We start from the raw sequence: 20,474 nt of genomic DNA, 5'->3' as shown, positions 1-20,474 counted from the left end.
CTTAATCTAGTCAACTCTTTGTCCAGAGATTATGTCGCCAAATTTTGCTTCAACCCGTACATGAATGGGAGCCATGCAAACTCGTCTGTAGTTCTTTTGGCATAACCCAGACAAAGCCGTTTGCCATTGTCTTTCGAAAGATGGCGTCCTTCTAATGCGATCTCGTTGCCATGAACCAGTGCAGACAGATTCGCCCATTACATAAATTCAATGGCAGTTTTTTTTTATCGCTTTGGTGCAATTTTCACAAGTATGTGTTACATTTTTACAACATTTAGTACAAAACTCAAAGAAAACAATAAATCACAAAATGAAACGTGAAACAACTGTCGTGTCTTTGGCTATGCCGGATTAAGTGACATGACATGCTATTCTATAAAATAATTTATCCGTAATTAATATTACCTGATTGAGCTAATCATGTAAATGTAATTAACTAGAGAGTCAGGGCACCACAAAATAATATTTATAGAGCTGTTATCTTCCGAATAAACTCTTAAAGACCTAGTAGTATTTTACATCAATAGCAGTCAATATTAATCGTCATCTTAATTCAGTCTCATCTGAAAGTTGTAAATTCTTAGTTATCTGCACGAACCCTGGCTCACAAGTTGAATCAGTAATACAAAATTGGGTTTAAATATTTATTTACTAAATACCTAACTAATCACACAGAATTACACATACACATAATTAAATCATAACTTGATTACAAATGACGTCATAAAGGAAAACGTCCCTAGCGGGCGGAACAGATATGACAGCTCGTTACACAAAAGAAAAGGGGCTGGGTTTGAGTGAAAGAGTGGGAAGACTGAGGAACAAAGGGAAGAAGCTGTGCTATCATAAATACAGTATCTTATGCATTCTAAATTACCGCCCATTTGGACTAGGAAAATGCAATAAATATTTACTCTGAGCTGCGCTTCGGTAGGTTGGTGGTAGATGGAAGGCCGTGTTGCCCAACCGAATCCTTTGAAGAATGTCTCTGATGGTAAATTGGATACATTGTAGTAACGTTGTTGTGTGGTAGATGGGATACTCTGTCTGTTCCTTCCTAACCTGCGTTTGCAGCTGCGGTTGCTAACTCAACGGCTAGGAGGTATCCCTTCTGTAGTGAATACCATTCGCAACCAAAGCTCACGCTGATGTTGGCTTCGTTCTGTAGTTATTATCTGAACCATTCTGACATAGGACCGTCGTCCTCATGTCCTCGGAACAGGAGGTTACATTGTCGTCAAGGGCTTATATAGGAAGGGAGAGGAGGGCGTGTTTGAAAAGTTTTATAGCCCATATCCCTTCACAGGGGCGGGCCACTGATTGAGCAGAGCCCTATCCTATGGAAATCCAAATCTCACATTTTAGAAGCTAAAATCACATTTCATCCCATCACAAATAATTTCATATTCAAACATTTAAATTGAACAACAATTCCATGTGAATCCGATAACTCTGATGTGTAGACTTTCCACTGTAAAGTTTATGGCATCTTATCATTGATGAGAATGTCTCAGATGACAACCGAACTGACATCATATTCATTAAGTACCACCTCATATGTTCAATTGGTCAGATTACCAGAATATAGTTAATTTCCCCCCACCTTCTGATGTTCCCAGAATCTCTATGTTAACCAAGGGTTTTGCAAATGTAACATCAGCAGGGTAGAGAGAGGAAAAAGGGGGAAAGAGGTATTTATGACTGTCATAAACCTAACCCCCAGGCCAACGTCATGACACAACAATAGTGCTCACGACCTCTGATTGATTGGGAACCATATTTAGGCAGCCATTTGTGCTTTGTGGGATCTTGACTATGTATAGTTGCTGTGAGCACTATTGTTGCGTCACGTTTCATTTTGCGATTGATTGTTTTCTTTGAGTTTCACTTCCTAATAAAGAGAATGGAACCATACCACGCTGCATCTTGGTCCACTCATTATAACGATTGTGACAGAAGATCCCACCACAAATGGACCAAGCAGCGTGGCCAGGAGGAGCAGACATCGTGGACATGGGAGGATATCTTGGACGGTAAGGGATCCTGGACGTGGGAGGAGATCCTGTCAGGAAAGGATCGCCTTCCATGGGAGAAGACGGAGGCAGCGAGAGAGGAACAACGACGACACCGAGGTTCGCGGCCACGACGGAAGCCTCAAAAAAAAAAAATCCCCTTTGTGCTTTGTGGGATCTTGTCTAGGTATAGTTGCCTGCGAGCACTAACTTTGAGCTTCACGTTTCGTTTTTTTCCTTTATTGTTTTTTCTTTGGGTTTCTCTTCCAAATAAAAAGGTTGGAAACATACCACGCTGCATTTTGGTCCACTCCTTATAACGATCGTGACAGGTACATGTTCTGTTTATATTGGTTCGCAAGTGTAATCCCTGTTTAGCCTGTTTATCTGAAGATATTTATCATTATTAGAGCTCCAGAGTGACGCAGCGGTCTAAGGCACTGCATCTCAGTGCTAGAGGCATCACTACAGACCCTGGTTCGATTCCAGGCTGTATCATAACCGACTGCGATTGGGAGTCCCATAGGACGGCACACAATTCGCCCAGCGCTGTCCGGGTTAAGGTTTGGCTGTTGTAGGCCGTCATTGTAAATAAGAATTTGTTCTTAACTGGCTTGCCTAGTTAAATATCAAATAAAACAACTACTCATTGTCACTTCATTCTTGAGTTCTCATAGTCATCATAGTCATTATAATATAGCCTTTGTAGCGGATATTGTGACTGCACAAATCAATACAATCAGATTGTATCGTCATATAGGATAGACACGGTGTAGGCCAATTTTATTAGATCATGTTGATCTAGCGTACATTTGCAGTGAAGGCTTGTTTGGTTTCAGGTGTGTAGCCCACTTTTCCCTTAACAATCTTTCCCCTTAACATGTTGTGCTGTTTCCTAGTGATGTTATGTTGGATACCAGGGCTCCGGGGCATGTGTCGAAATCACTAAGCAGGTAAATGCCTTGTTCTAATCAGTGTTGCCAACTCCTCAGTAAGGAAAGTAGCTATTGGCTGTCCTAAAAGTCGCTAGAAGTTGCCAAATGACGTCATCGCGTAATTTGCATAATTGGCCATGTGCATGTAATTGTGATGGACGTTGTAAGAGAGAGGAATAAATGTCGTGGGAGAGACAAAAAGTAAAAAACACCCTAAATATGTTTAGAACTACAAATGAACTTTCTTCTGTCGATTCTTGTTTTCATAATTCCAACCCTCCTCCTTTATACGGGCTCGGGACCAGCAAAAGTGACCCAAAAGAGAGATTCTGGCTGAGTTACTTCAATTTTAGTTTTTTGTTATCTTAATTTGGTTTGGTTTTTAACCTTATGGTCCACTTAGCAGCCTACAACAAGTCACAGTAATACATTAACATTTTTAAACAACATACTTTTTTTTGTGTATACAATCTACATTAACAATCTAAATGGACCAAAAAGAGACAATAGAAAAAACTGTCAATGGCAATGTGAGAAAATTATGGTAACTAGTCTGGCCCTAATTCAGGTTCATTTACTTTTATTTTTATGTAAGCCATAGCGGGACCAGCCGGAGGCGGCCTCCCGCATGCGCGATTCATTTGCAGTCTGGACACGTGAACATCTCCTGCTCTGACTGCAGCTGGGAGGGACTGCTGCGCAAGGACTGGGCCGCCTGTGAGTGCTTTGGAACTGGGGTGGGGCCCACTGATAAATATAGCGACGAAGTCGCTAAATTGGCAACACTGGTTCTGATGCGTGCCTCAGAAGTACTTCATCAATGATGACCGAAGCATCTTTGATCATATGCTTTTTCAAAGCGTATGTTGCAAAATGTGAGATCCCACTGATTTCTTCGATTCCAAGCTGCTTTCAAACAACGGCCTTTACTGGACAGACCTGTGTTATGATGATGCTGTTAAACAGCGTCTTGATATGCCACACCAGATGGATGGAGTATCTTGGCAAATGAGAAATGCAAACAAATTTGCGCACAAAACTTGAAAGAAATAAGCTTTTTGTGTATGGAATATTTCTGGGGTATTTTATTTCAGCTCATGAAACATGGGGCAACACTTTACATGTTACATAGGGAACTATGGAACGTTCAGGGATGTGAGGATATGAAGTTGAATCCCTTTGAAAGCACACTTTCTGTACTGTTCAAATCATGTTTTATTTAGTATAGTATAAGCTTCTGTCTTAAGCATCCTAAATAATGCCATAGCTTTTGAAAAGAGTCAACTTGAAGGTAAAAAAGGGAAGCAATGTAAGATGCAAACCTGTATTCCAACTAATTATAGGTTACTAAAGCCAACGACATACCGCTGCGCCACAGAGTTTTCATGAAAACCGTGGAGAAAAAAACTATTTGATCACATGCTGCTATTTATTGTTGACCAGCAGATGCCACTAATGTGCATTGTGAACAGATAATGAAGCTCTGAGTAATGGACAGTTTTTCGGCACAATTTGGTGAATGCGCCGACGCCTTCAGAAAGCTTCGGTTTCCCATCACTACTGTTTCCTCTTCCCTCGCTATTACTCTCTCCTCTCTATTAATTATATTACAATGTATGGAATGCTATATAATATCCGCACGTCTTTCATGGTCGTACCCCACTGGCTGTGAGCACTCCTGTCCACTGGTCGACACAGACTGATTGCTGTTCAGAGCTACTTGGTTGCATTGGAGTGGACTACTAAAGTGAACTCGAGAGAGTTTGTCGAACAGCCTCGACGACAAAACCATCGCAGCAATCGTATTGTATAATAATCAGAGACCATGTTTAAGTTTATAACCTATTAATTTATATTTGATATTAAGTTGGCTTACGTAATCAATCGTAGCCTTGCACAAGAGGTGCTTTGCAACATTAGTCAATTTCAATTGATTCGTCAACGATTCAAATGGAATATTTCATCCATGATTTGAGCTACTAATGCCTTCAACTCTCATCACTCTTGGTATTTTTATTTAATTTATTTGTATTTAATCTCGTTATAAACAAAATGTCTTCAATTTCCTTGATGTCGTGTCAAAACTGATTGCAGGGACTATCTCGAATAATGTCAGCAGCAAACTATGTGGCAGGGTGGCCATTGACAGTAATACAGTTGAAGTCGGAAGTTCACATACACTTAGGTTGGAGTCATTAAAACTAGTTTTTCAACCACTCCACAAATTTCTTGTTAACAAACTATAGTTTTGGCAAGTCGGTTAGGACATTTACTTTGTGCATTACGCAAGTCATTTTTCCAACAACTGTTTACAGACAGATTATTTAATTTATAATTCACTGTATCACAATTCCAGTGGGTCAGAAGTTTACATACACTAAATTGACTGTGCCTTTAAACAGTTTGGAAAATGACAGAAAATTATGTCATGGCTTTATAAACTTCTGATAGGCTAATTGACATAATTTGAGTCAATTGGAAGTGTACCTGTGGATGTATTTCAAGGCCTACCTTCAAACTCAGTGCCTCTTTGCTTGACATCACGGGAAAATCTAAAGAAATCAGCCAAGACCTCCTTTAAAAAAATATGTTTTAGAGTCTGGTTCATCCTTGGGAGCAATTTCCAAATGCTAATCTGTTCATCCATACAAACAATAGCATGCATGTATAAACACCATGGGACCATGCAGCCGTCATACCGCTCAGGAAGGCGATGCGTTCTCTCTCCTAGAGATGAACATACTCTGGTGTGAAAAGTGCAAATCAATCCCAGAACAACAGCAAAAGGACCTTGTGAAGATGCTGGAGGAAACAGGTACAAAAGTATATCCACAGTAAAACGATTCCTATATTGACATAACTTGAAAGGCTGCTCAGCAAGGAAGAAGCCACTGCTCCAAAACCGCCATAGAAAAGCCAGGCTACGGTTTGCACATGGGGTCAAAGATCATATTTTTTGGAGAAATGTCCTCTGGTCTGATGAAACAAAAATAGAACTGTTTGGCCATAATGACCATTGTTATGTTTGGAGAAAAAGGGGAAGGCTTGCAAGCCGAAGAACACCATCCCAACTAGAGGTCGACCGATTAATCGGAATGGATGATTAATTAGGGCAGATTTCATGTTTTCATAACAATCAGAATTTTTGGAGGCCGATTTAAAAAAAAATATTTTTCATATTTTTTTATACCTTTTTAACAAGGCAAGTCAGTTAAGAACACATTCTTATTTTCAATGACTGCCTAGGAACTGTGGGTTAACTGCCTCGTTCAGGGGCAGAACGACAGATTTTCACCTTATCAGCTCGGGGGATCCAATCTTGCAACCTTAACTAGTCCAACGCATTAACGACCTGCCTCTCTCGTTGCACTCCACAAGGAGAATGCCTGTTACACGAATGCAGCAAGCCAAGGTAAATTGTTAGCTAGCATGAAACTTATCTTATAAAAAAACAATCAATCATAATCACTATAACTACACATGGTTGATATTACTAGATATTATCTACCGTGTCCTGCGTTGCATGTAATCTGACTGAGCATACAAGTATCTGATTGAGCGGTGGTAGGCAGAAGCAGGCGTGTAAACATTAATTCAAACAGCACTTTGTTGCGTTTTTCCAGCAGCTCTTCGTTGTGCGTCAAGCATTGCGCTGTTTGACTTCAAGCCTATCAACTCCCGAGATGAGGCTGGTGTAACCGAAGTGAAATGGCTAGCTAGTTAGCGCGCGCTAATAGCGTTTCAAACTTCACTCGCTCTGAGCCTTGCAGTGGTTGTTTCCCTTGCTCTGCATGGGTAATGCTGCTTCGAGGGTGGCTGTTGTCGTTGTGTCCCTGGTTCGAGCCCAGGGAGGAGCGAGGAGAGGGACGGAAGCTATACTGTTACACTGGCAATACTGAAGTGCCGATAAGAACATCCAATAGTCAAAGGTATATGAAATACATATGGTATAGAGAGAAATAGTCCTATAACTACAACCTAAAACTTCTTACCTGGGAATATTGAAGACTCATGTTAAAAGGAACCACCAGCTTTCATATGTTCTCATGTTCTGAGCAAGGAACTTAAACGTTAGCTTTCTTACATAGCACATATTGCACTTTTACTTTCTTCTCCAACACTTTGTTTTTGCATTATTTAAACCAAATTGAACATGTTTCATTATTTATTTGAGGCTAAATTGATTTTATCTATGTATTATATTCAGTTAAAATAACTGTTCATTCAGTATTGTTGTAATTGTCATTATTACAAATAAATAAAAATCGGCGATTAATCTGCCTTTTTTGGTCCTCCAATAATCGGTATTGGCGTTGAAAAATCATAATCGGTCGAACTCTAATCCCCGTGAAGCACGGGGTGGCAAGCATAATGTTGTGGGGGTGCTTTGCTGCACGAGGGACTGGTGCACTTCACAAAATAGATGGCATCATGAAGTAGGAAAATTATGTGGATATATTGAAGCAACGTCTCAAGACATCAGTCAGGAAGTTAAAGCTTTGGTCACAAATGGGTCTTCCAAATGCACAATGACCCCAAGTATACTTCCAAAGTTGTGGCAAATTGGCTTAAGGACAACAAAGTCAAGGTATTGGAGTGACCATCACAAAGCCCTGACCTCAATCCTATAGAAAATGTGTGGGAAGAACTGAAAAAGTGTGTGTGAGCAAGGAGGCCTACAAACCTGACTCAGTTACACCAGCTCTGTCAGGAGGAATGGGCCAAAATTCACCCAATGCATTGTGGGAAGCTTGTGGAAGCCTACCCAAAATGTTTGACCCAAGTTAAACCATTTAAAGGCAATGCTACCAAATACTAATTGAGTGTATGTAAACTTCTGACCCACTGGGAATGTGAGGAAAGAAATAAAAGCTGAAATAAATCTCTCTACTATTATTCTGACATTTCACATTCTTAAAATAAAGTGGTGATCTTAACTGACCTAAGAGAGGGACTTTTTACTAGGATTAAATGTCAGGAATTGTGAAAAACTGAGTTTAAATGTATATGTCTATGTAAACTTCCGACTTCAACTGTATGTCAATCAAGAACTGTGGCTTTCAGCTTCACCTGTTGCTCGTAGCTATTCATGTATTTTAATTGTTTTGTCCTCATTCTAATAATGTGTTATTGTTACAGGTGGAGCTTCAATCTTAAGATCGGGTGACACCTTGCCGAACAGATCCGGGAAAATGCTTCTTTATGGAAGCTTCAAACATCCTACCCTACTTACAACAGTTTGGTCCCACAGCCACTACCTTCTGGTTGCAAATTAAGGCTGCCTAACAATGGGTTTACCACACTGTTTCCTTTACTACTAGCATACAAGGTTCATCTGGTACCTGCACGGGTTTGGGTAGCACTCAGTTTTTCATGACAATTTTACTCAAGTGCCCTTTTTGGGGTTGGCCCCACAGTTTCTATGGTCATGTTGCAATAGCGCCTGTTTCAGATATCATTATGGGTTAGACAGTTGGGTCTGGGTATGGGTTTACTTGGACGCTTCCCATCCGTTTCCTTTTGTGGAATTTTTCAGGCTAGTAGTCCGCAGTTCATAGTTTTTTACATTACGGATAATTGGTTCATCTTTAGTGGGCCTCTTAGGGCTAGCGTCAGCATGTCGCACACTAGGCAAATCACATTAGCCATTACTTCTAGTTGACGTCTCATGCCATCTTTTCCCATTTATATCCAATTGGAACAACTTTTCATAGCAACACAACCATTTTAATCTCTACTCTAAGCTACTTGCTACCTGTTTTGCAGCATATGCTTGCAGTCTCAGACAAGGCAGTTCCCTCCGCTTGACGTCTCCGTAAGGTCTTTCTTTTTCATGGTCCCTTCAATGGCATTTACGACTCCTTCTATTATACATTTTCTTCACGTGATTTAGGGATTCTGACCCGGTCTCCTCACCTTAATCACTAGCTTCACTCAAGCATTTTAAATTGGGTTCCTGCGGTACTATCATAAGAGCTCGCACCTACACTTATCCTTTCTCTTGCTTTATGCTTATATTTTTCAACACTGGACCGTGCTCTGCTCCTCATATTACATTTGATTTATATCCCTCCCATTCAACCCTCTGTTTCACTCCTCTCATTTCTTAAGTAATATAAAGGTCCTATGATACACTGGTCTTTCGTTCAGAACTGGAGCAGTAACCACTGCAGCTACATTAGGTATTATTCCACCATCACTCTCCAGCAACTAGGTTGCTGGCTATGTGCTGCTACACCTCACTTGTTAGGCCAAATCTTTTTGACTTCTCAGCAATGGCTCCTTACCATAACTATCAATAGCTAATTTAGTTGGCGAGCTTTCAATGACACGCATGTATGTGGCAGTCATTCATATTACACCTGGCTTTTGGGTCACACATCTTTAGGCATGCATCACCATCCCTCGTTTACTGTATGCACGACTTGGTTCAAAGGAGCAAGCGTATCATGTTTCACAAATGACGTACCATCGTGCGTAACATTTCTTCTAAATAAATGAGCGTAACAATAAGAATCACTCAGCAGATCAGCATTGGGCTAAACTCGGTTAGGTGCCCATATCGTCCTGCATTTTGGTGTGCACGGTTAGCGTTTCATGTCAATCATACATATAGCATTACAGCATGCACTGTTGGGTTCAACGCTCGATTAGTGTTTCATGTTAATCATGCACATCTTATACGGCATGCATGGCTGGGTAGACATATATGCAGACGTGTCATTTCAATCAAACATTCCATATGATACTTTCCATTACAGCATAACTGCACTTCTATTCTTCACATGCGTCTCTTTTACATCTATTTATCTTGCATTCCATCTTGAGATCCAACCACTGCTCGGCCATGTCCCTTCTCCCTGGTGAGTAACTTATTTATTTAGGGGAGGTCGATGCTAGCTGTCCAGCATAGGGCAACCAGTCATCAGCATTTGTTTAATTTGATTACAGTACACCTATGTTGTAATTATGTCGGAACAGTTAAATTATTTATTTTTATCCATCATTTCTATCCCATTTGTGATCAAAGGTGTGATCATTGAAGACATCTTTAACAATCATTGATCCGAAAAATAAATGTATTGTTCTGATATAATTACAACATAAGTGTACTGTAATCAAATGAAATGAATGAAATTAACAATGTTTAGTAGGCATTAGTTTGCATCAAGCCTGTCTTGAGCATTTGGGCATAGGTTCTCATCGGCATCGCAGTAAATGTCCTCATTGTTCATGCACTTGGGGAAAAATGTGCATAATGTGCATAACTCCACCTACGGTTAACACTGTCAGGCTCAGGGCAATGTTTATACCCTTGCGGGAGCATGTAACAGACCTGTCTGGCCAGTGCAAGGCTAGCTGTTTAAATTCAATCTGACCATCCAAGAAGACGACGTTCAAATGTAGTCGTGGCCAAAAGTTTTGAGAATGACACAAATATTAATTTTCAGTCTGCTGCCTCAGTTTGTATGATGGCAATTTGTATATACTCCAGAATGTTATAAAGATTGATCAGATGAGTTGCAAAGTCCCTCTTTGCCATGCAAATGAGCTGAATCCCCCAAAAACATGTCCACTGCATTTCAGCCCTGCCACAAAAGGACCAGCTGACATCATGCCAGTGATTCTCTCGTTAAAACAGGTGTGAGTGTTGACGAGGACAAGGCTGGAGATCACCCTGTCATGCTGATTGAGTTTGAATAACAGACTGGAAGCTTCAAAAGGAGGGTGGTGCTTGGAATCATTGTTCTTCCTCTGTCAAACATGGTTACCTGCAAGGAAACATGTGCCGTCCTCATTGCTTTGCACAATAATGGCTTCACAAGGCAAGGATATTGCTGCCAGTAAGATTGCACCTAAATCAACCAGTTATTGTATTATCAGGAACTTCAAGGAGAGCGGTTCAATTGTTGTGAAGAAGGCTTCGGGGCGCCCAAGAAAGTCCAGCAAGCTCCAGGACCGTCTCCTAAAGTTGATTCAGCTGCGGGATCGGGGCACCACCAGTACAGAGCTTGCTCAGGAATGGCAGCAGGCAGGTGTGAGTGCATCTGCACGCACAGTGAGGCGAAGACTTTTGGAGGATGGCCTGGTGTCAAGAAGGGCAGCAAAGAAGCCACTTCTCTCCAGGAAAAACATCAGGGACATACAGATATTCTGCAAAAGGTACAGGGATTGGACTGCTGAGGACTGGGGTAAAGTCGTTTTCTCTGATATATCCCCTTTCCGATTGTTTGGGGCATCCGGAAAAAGGCTTGTCTGGAGAAGACAAGGTGAGCGCTACCATCAGTCCTGTGTCATGCCAACAGTAAAGCATCCTGAGACCATTCATGTGTGGGGTTGCTTCTCAGCCAAGGGAGTGGGCTCACTCACAATTTTGCCTAAGAGCACAGCCATGAATAATGAATGGTACCAACACATCCTCCGAGAGCAACTTCTCCTAACCATCCAGGAACAGTTTGGTGACGAACGATGCCTTTTCCAGCATGACGGAGCACCTTGCCATAAGGAAAAAGTGATAACTAAGTGGCTCGGGGAACAAAACATCGACATTTTGGGTCCATGGCCAGGAAACTCCCCAGACCTTAATCTCATTGAGAACGTGGTCAATCCTCAAGAGGCGGGAGGACAAACAAAAACCCACAAATTTTGACAAACTCCAAGCATTGATTATACAAGAATGGCTGCCATCAATCAGGATGTGGCCCAGAAGTTAGTTGACAGCATGCCAGGGTGGATTGCAGAGGTCTTGACCCTTCTTTTTCAACACTGCAAATATTGACTCTTTGAATCAACTTCATGTAATTGTCAATAAAAGCCTTTGACACTAATGAAATGCTTGTAATTATACTTCAGTATTCCATAGTAACAGCTGACAAAAATATCTATAGACACTGAAGCAGCAAACTTTGTGAAAATTAATATTTGTGTCATTCTCAACTTTTGGCCACGACTGTACAGGTCAATTGTCAGTAGAAACCACATTTGTTTTAGCAAGTCAGCCATATCAGCTATGTTTTCTAAAAAGGCTGTAAATGAGGCTGAATTAACTGTTTCGCTCTTAGACAAGGTGTCACGTTCTGACCATAGTTCTTGTGTGTTTTCCTTGTTTTAGTGTTTGGTCAGGACGTGAGCTGGGTGGGCATTCTATGTTGCATGTCTAGTTTGTTTCTGTGTTTGGCCTGATATGGTTCTCAATCAGAGGCAGGTGTTAGTCATTGGGAACCATATTTAGGTAGCTTGTTTTGTGTTGGGGTTTGTGGGTGATTATTTCCTGTCTTTGTGTTTTCTGCACCAGTTAGGACCGTTTCGGTTTTCACGTTTATTGTTTTGTATTCTGTTCATGTTGAGTTACCTTATTTTAATAACATGAACTCTAACCACGCTGCGTTTTGGTCCGCCTCTCCTTCCCAGGAAGAAAGCCGTTACACAAGGCTTCACTGATAGCTAAGTGTAGCGGTGGTAAGGATTCACTCCATGGTGCTGAAAAGAAGGCTCTGCTGTTGGAGCAGCTTTATGTAGGCCCTAAATGTTTCTGGGCACCGTTTATCACCGTTATAGTGCAATTAATGTATTGTTTAGTGTTGTGGCTTTGCTGGCATGCATCTAACATTTTTGGGGAGAGTTTGCCCCACCAAGATTTACATGCTAAAATCCCCACTGCCCATATCCACATATCCTGCACGTGTAGCCTGTGCATGCACACACAGAAAAGTATCGCTGGAGCCCAATCAAATGGAATATAAAGTTGCGGATGAAGTTTGGAATGGCACAATTTCATGTGTACAACCATCTAAAGACCTGCATTACTGTTTCTAAAAAGACATATTTGGGTGTTTTTGGAGAGTTCATGTTTTATCGGTGCAACTGCAGAATCTGCATCAGGAAGTCTATCGCCGGTGGAGTACATTTCTCAAAATGGAAGTGAAGTGAAATTGCTAAAAAAAAGTTTCTGTAAAAAGTTAACCTGTCCTCTACTTGTTCAACATTTAGCTGGATAAATAAAATCATTTTTGTTTACATGTAAGTTATAGTAAATCCCCCCCAAAAAACATATGCTGTATATTGAAAAAACAATCAATTGTTGAATTTATTATTGAGGAATAATATGAACATGTTCTATTGTCTATACATGTCTTTTGCTTACTGTATATGTTTTGCCTGTACATGTTTGCCAATACTTATGTATTTTGCCAATGGAAATGCGTAAATAACATTGAAGGTTCTATTGAACTTCTGTATTTTACAAAGCAGGAACAAGTAAATCACAGGGAGGAAGTTCTGAATCATTCCTGATGTGGGGATTGTGATAACTGCCATTTGGTGCATGAGTTGCATTGCATATCTAACTAATAGTCAATTCCTCAAACAATACAATGAGCAGGCAGAGGTATTGCTTCAGTTTAACCAAATGGAATATAACGTTGCGGATAAAGTTCGGGATTACACAGTTTCATGTTTACAACATCTGTTAAACTCTAATCCTCCACAGACAGCAGCCCTGCCCACCCCTCATCTGAACATATGACATGAGAAAGGCATGTTAGGCTACTGTTAATTGGATTAAAATACAAAAACAAAAGTAAATCAAATATTTACATGATCACATAACTACTTGTCATCTTGATTCATTGTCAGAAGCAGTCAAAACTCAATTGTTAAGCACTTGTTTTCAATTTAGAACAGTTTCATTATGATAGGCTAATATTTAGCCGAGCCTACATTGCACAGAGGGGCCCTTCATTGTCGCTTTCAACCAGACTAATTTGATTGGGTGGGTTGTATTTTTTTGATTAGTCCCAGGCTACTGTTATCCAATTGTTGCAATATTGACAAAGAAAAACGCATTGTGTTATTGCGTGCATGATTGTAACATAGTAGTATCATAATAATGTCACAGTAAGGCTTATGATAGGCCTATTGTTTTCCACCATCTTTTTTTTTTGGGGGGTCTATTTAATGTTGTGCTACCTATACCGTATGCGGACCTATTTTGTTAAGGAGGGCGGGCCGACAGTACATTGAGTTTTCGGACAGTAGACTAGTGATGAGGACTGACCAGCCTGCAGCGAGTAGCAAGTATTCTAATTAACAGATCGCACGCAGCTTTGAAGATGGCATGCGAGCACCGCAAGCGCGGGATAGCCTGCATATCCACAAACTGAAGTCTGAGACATGCCGGAGCATTTTGGAGAAATTCTGCAGAGGTCCTGTGTCTGTTTGTGCTAGCAAACCGGTGGACACAGATGCAAGGGCGAGGCTACAAGAAAAAGAAGCGTCAAGGGACGGCTATTTTGGACTTTCTATGCAGTCACGCTCCCCCAATCCATGCAACGTAATTTAAAATGTCCTTTATAGACTTAAATGATGACCAGAGATGGGTGCCTACACATGTGAATGTAACTGTCCTTCGTGCAAGGGGTTTGCGGACTAAGGGCAAGCACGGGGGTAGCCGTTATGTTTACACAATCATTCAGGTGGGGAAGGAGAAATACACCACTGGTTTGGTCGAGAAGGCGACTGTGCCAGAGTGGAATGAGGAATGCTGTTTCGAACTACTACCCGGAATACTGGAGGATGGGCTTCGCAGTGCTTTTCCCTCAGGGAGCGGTGACTTGGTCCTCACCGTTATGCACCGGGTGCTTATCGGACTTGACGTGTTTCTTGGTCAAGCAATCCTCCCTTTGGATAAAATATTTCAAGATGGAATATGCCCGAGAGATGAGTAGGTTCCTCTGACTTACTAAGTTAATTTGCTAATGATGAACTTATTTCCACTGATTACATTGAAATGTAGGCTAAATTATAATAATATCACATCACTTTATAGGCCATTATGGCCATAGTAATTTGCCATGATTGACAGTAACATGAATAAGCCCAATCTGCTCAAGTATCTGTGCATTAGAGATGTCAACGATGACACATCATACTCATCATCTCTAATGCACAGATACTGGGGCAGGCCCAACTATGGAGAAGGGTGCAATTGCGGCCCGCAATTTGGGGTGCTCCTGCATGTTGGCATTCCTGCATCTGCTGGAACCTGTCTTTATACTTCTATTGGTCAAATTTGAAATTACAACAGGTGGGAGGTGTGGTTTCTCCAGTACGGAAGGTGGCGTTAATGCACAATAACATTGGATGCCAGCCGATAAAACCCACAGGCACTGTTTTCCTGCAGTTATGTTAATGACGGCAAGGGCAGTTGTTCAGCAGGCGGGAGCGAAGGGCGCTGTGTGCCATCTTAGCCAGCTAGTCCTAAGGAGGATTCTGGTACACAGCAGGCTGGGGTGGCACAGTGGGCTGGCTAGCTAACTATCAAGATATCAACACCGTGTGCTAGCGAGAGGCAGGGATGATCGCCCCTGCCTGTCGGCATGTTTTTATCTGTGACACCCCGCACGTCGGGGGAGGGGAGCGAAACAGGCCTCACAAGCTCACAGAACACGGACCGGAAAGTGTTGAATCGTGTAGCGCGTAAAAATCATCCGTCCTCGGTTGCAACACTCATTACCGGGTTCGATTCATGAAATGGTTTCCATAGTTGAGCAGCCGTACACAAGCCTAAAATCACCATGCGCAATGCCAAGCATCGGCTGGAGTGGTGTAAAGCTCGCCGCCATTGGACTCTGGAGCATTAGAAACGCATTCTCTGGAGTGATGAATCACGCTTCACCATTTGGCAGTCCAACGGACTAATCTGGGTTTGGCGGATGCCAGGAAAACACTACCTGCAACAATGTGTAGGGCCAACTGTAAAGTTTGGTGAAGGACGAATAATGATCTGGAGCTGTTTTTCATGGTTCAGGCTAGGCCCCTTAGTTCCAGTGAAGGAAAATCTTAATGATACGGCATACAATTGCATTCTATACAATTCTGTGCTTTCCAACTTTGTGCCAACAGTTTGGGGAAGCCCTTTCCTATTTCAGCATGACAAATCCCCCGTGCACAAAGCGAGGTCCATACAGAAATGTTTTGTTGAGATCGGTGTGGAAGAACTTAACTGGCCTGCGCAGAGCCCTGACCTCAACCCCACTGAACACCTTTCAGATTAATTGGAACGCCGACTGCGAGCCAGACCTAATCGCCCAACATCAGTGCCCAACCTAACTAATGCTCTTGTGGCTGAATGGAAGCAAGTTCCCGCAGCAATGTTCCAACATCTAGTGGATAGTCTTCCCAGAAGCTGGAGGCTGTTACAGCATCAATGTGGGGACCATATTAAATGCCCATGATTTTGGAATGAGATGTTTGACTTGCAAGTCTCCACATACACACTTGTATGTAGATATCTTTGTTAGCAAAAATACAAAATTTACCACAGTCCAAAATTATAAGCTTTATATAGCCTATCAAATTAATAAGACCAGATATTTTAATATATTTAACTTTGACTATATTTCACTGCTTCACTTAAGTAAAACGTTTTAAAATTCTTCCACTACCACAAAAATAATTTCAAAGAGCAGAAGCAAGTCACACTTTTTCTTCATGGAAAATGACCATATAGTTATAGTTATTATTATTTGGAATCTTCTTATACCTTAAGTTTAACTCTTCATCTTACTTCTGAGTTATTAGTGTGGCTTGTGACAGCAGCCACACTGTAAATGTTGTCCAAATTGTTTCTGACTTTTTAACGTGGCACACTTTAAATGTTGCAAGAATGATTTCTTACTTATTGCTATTATTTGGAAGATAATTCCTCTAACACCCTTTAAGATAGAAACACAATTCAAACTTTAAAAGTTATAGACTGATCTGGATTAAGTTGCTTGCATACAACTTTGATACCATTTATACTTTTTAAACTATTACATTTTTTTGTCCTCCATCCACTTTCATGGGATTTTCTCAACATTCTAAGAGGCCCATTGTGACATCGGGATTTCCAATATTATTTTCTATTCACTTTAAACAATGTAACTCTTGACACAAATCAGTTACTTTGACAACTTTCCCAAAAACAAGTTGTATGGGTATGACATCTTGGTCTAGATCTCTGCAGAACAGAATTGTCTTCTACCAATCAAAATGTATAGCTATTTTAGTAACCGCATAAACTACACTGAACAAAAATATTAAGGCAACATGTAAAGTGTTGGTCTCATGTTTCATGAGCTGAAATAAAAGTTCCCAGAAATGTTCCATATGCACAAAAAGCGTATTTCTCTCAAGTTTTGTGCACAAATTTGATTACATCCCTGTTAGTGAGCATTTCTCCTTTTCCAAGATAATCCATCCACCTGACAAGTGTGGCATATCAAAAAGCTGATTTAACAGCACGATCATTACACAGGTACACCTGGCACTGGGCACTATAAAAGGCCACTCTAAAATGTGCAGTTTTCTCACACAACATACACAATGCCACAGATGTTTCAAGTTTTGAGGGAGCGTGTAATTGGCATCCTGACTGCAGGAATGTCCACCTAAACTGTTGCTAGAGAATTGAATGTTAATTTCTATACCATAAACCACCTCCAACTTCATTTTAGAGAATTTAGCTGTACATCCAACCAGGGCTCGCAACTAACTTTTGTCCTACCGTCCTGGTACCATCATGGAAGAGCAATGTCAACTGTCCCAAACTGAACTTGAACTGTCCCAAAATTAATATATATATATTTTTAATGTTTTGATATGCCAACATGGGTCTAGATAATTTGCAACGCTTTTAAAGTAATTTATGTATTTTTCTAAGACCGATACAGAAAGTCTATATTACATCAACTTAATTTCTTAAGAAAAAAAGAGTTTAGCATCTTAATGAAAACAGACAAACATCCATTACATTATTATTAATTATAATGTATTAATTGAACATGTTAACCACATGTATACAATATAGTTAAGAGAGAACAATGTTATTGTGAACTGGTTACTGAAGAAATGTAAGTTAGAGACATTCCATCACCAGCTGCCCCATTAAACAATATAACACAACAATATACAATAAAGAACGTGTGTGTTCCCCGGCCTTCACGTTCTCTGCTTCACCCTCCCTCGTCAGTTACTGAAGAATGTTCGCCTTAACCTTAACCCACTTGCTAACAGCCAGGGTCTAAAATGTACTTTTTGGTACACTGGCCACTATGGCAGGTAGATTCAAAAATCAACAGTGCTTCTAAAAATGAATCTGTCTTCACATGCGCACGCACAGCCTTGGCAGTGTTACAGCGGGAGACAGAAATATTTTACAGTGTTCATTTGGTTCAGGTCAGGGAGATACAACCATATTCTATAGAATATTATAGTATCTAGCCATAGCCGTCAGACAATGCAAATGCAACAGCAACTCCTGGCACACGCAACCTCAGCTCCTAAATGCCACATAAACTCCCTGCAACCTCAGCTCCCAAATGCCACATAAACTCCCTGCAACCTCAGCTCCCAAATGCCACATAAACTCCCTGCAACCTCAGCTCCCAAATGCCACAAACTCCCTGCAACCTCAGCTCCCAAATGCCACATAAACTCCCTGCAACCTCAGCTCCTAAATGCCATATAAACTCCCTGCAACCTCAGCTCCTAAATGTCATATAAACTCCCTGCAACCTCAGCTCCTAAATGTCATATAAACTCCCTGCAACCTCAGCTCCTAAATGCCATATAAACTCCCTGCAACCTCAGCTCCTAAATGCCATATAAACTCCCTGCAACGTCAGCTCCTAAATGCCACAGCAACTCCCGGCACACGTAACCTCAGCTCCTAAATATCATATAAACTCCCTGCAACCTCAGCTCCTAAATGTCATATAAACTCCCTGCAACCTCAGCTCCTAAATGCCATATAAACTCCCTGCAACCTCAGCTCCTAAATGTCATATAAACTCCCTGCAACCTCAGCTCCTAAATGTCACAGCAACTCCTGGCACACGTAACCTCAGCTCCTAAATGCCATATAAACTCCCTGCAACCTCAGCTCCTAAATGCCATATAAACTCCCTGCAACGTCAGCTCCTAAATGCCACAGCAACTCCCGGCACACGTAACCTCAGCTCCTAAATGCCATATAAACTCCCTGCAACATCAGCTCCTAAATGCCACATAAACTCCCTGCAACCTCAGCTCCTAAATGCCATATAAACTCCCTGCAACATCAGCTCCTAAATGCCACATAAACTCCCTGCAACCTCAGCTCCCAAATGCCATATAAACTCCCTGCAACCTCAGCTCCTAAATGCCATATAAACTCCCTGCAACATCAGCTCCTAAATGCCACATAAACTCCCTGCAACCTCAGCTCCCAAATGCCACAGCAACTCCCGGCACAGGAAACCTCCGCTCTGAACAAGAAACCTCTGCTCCGGGCCGGCGGTCCGCAGACCGGTTGGGAGAGAGTCAGATGTGTATTTTGAAAGAGCTATTTGCCCATAATTGGAATGATATTTTAATCTTATACATTTCCATAACCTAAATAATAACATATGCTTTTGACAGCCTACAGACAAAATCCTACCATAGAAAAAAAGCAAAGATTTCCTAATATGCCATTGAAAACAGCAGTTTTCTTCTACTATCCAAAGGCAGTATGGCACAATCATATTGTTACATCTTCAGATATTCCCTCTTTCTAAGTTTCTACCATTAGGCTGTATATCATTCTGTAGCATTATAAAAAAAATGTTTTTATCAGGTGCGCGCTTGAGAATGCCATTTTCCTGTAATAGCATTTTGGAACATTCACGCATATGGCCGAGATGAGTGAACACAATGCTGCGCTTGTAATGTAAATTATTCATAGTTTTATTAACTTTTAAGCTAAATGTTGTGATCTGTTTTATCAGCCTTGTCTTTGCGTTTAAACATTTTAGTATGGAATCACTCTTGTATGCATTTTATATTCTTCTGGCCTACAACTGTCCCAAAGTCTGTTTTGAACCTTCCAAGGCATATTTTTTATCGTCCCCAGGATGACGGGACACCATTAATTTCGAGCCCGGCATCCAACCAGCCTCACATCCACAGACCATGTGTATGGCTTAGTGTGGGCAAGCTGTTTGCTGATGTCAAGGTTGTGAACAGAGTGCACCATGATGGCGGTGGGGTTATGGCAGGGAAGGACTGGGAGTAAAAAACAGCCCTGGACTTTTACCCAGACCGGCCCACCAGAACCGGCCCCCTGCTAATGCATGCATGTTCACACACGACCCGCCCCTAATACAACCACCTAGCTGCATCACAACCATTGATCACTATTGCAGTACTACTTTAAAAAGGCTGCAGAAAACACACACACAAACGCTGCACATTGTTATAAAACGTCTACAGAACACACACTGAATTTGTCATGATTGAACTACCTCACATCATGAAGCCTAGAGTGAAAAAGAGTTTCTAAAATATCCACAATACTCACTGAGGCATAGAACTGTCTAACTGCTGCTCAGGGTCAGCTGGCTGCCTTTAAATCATGGGAGTACACCTTCTAAAAAACATTGGTTAGACACCTCTCCAAACATAGAACGTAACCTGTAAGAGAGCAGCACAAGCCATCATGAGTCATGATTGAACTACATCACAG

General features: G+C 41.3%; 1 long non-coding RNA gene across 1 annotated transcript; it reads left to right on the top strand.

Moving 5' to 3' along the window:
• The first annotated feature begins 3,685 nt into the window (after positions 1-3,685).
• LOC135572216 (uncharacterized) lies at positions 3,686-11,697 on the top strand. The gene is made up of 2 exons (XR_010464132.1): positions 3,686-4,954; positions 8,087-11,697. It is a non-coding gene; the product is annotated as an uncharacterized LOC135572216 (long non-coding RNA).
• Positions 11,698-20,474: the final 8,777 nt, after the last annotated feature.

This window comes from Oncorhynchus nerka, linkage group LG6, assembly GCF_034236695.1.
Source record: "Oncorhynchus nerka isolate Pitt River linkage group LG6, Oner_Uvic_2.0, whole genome shotgun sequence".
NCBI classification, from domain to species: Eukaryota; Metazoa; Chordata; class Actinopteri; order Salmoniformes; family Salmonidae; genus Oncorhynchus; species Oncorhynchus nerka.
Note: the sequence above shows the minus strand (reverse complement) of the source record. Positions and strands in the feature narration are given on the sequence as shown.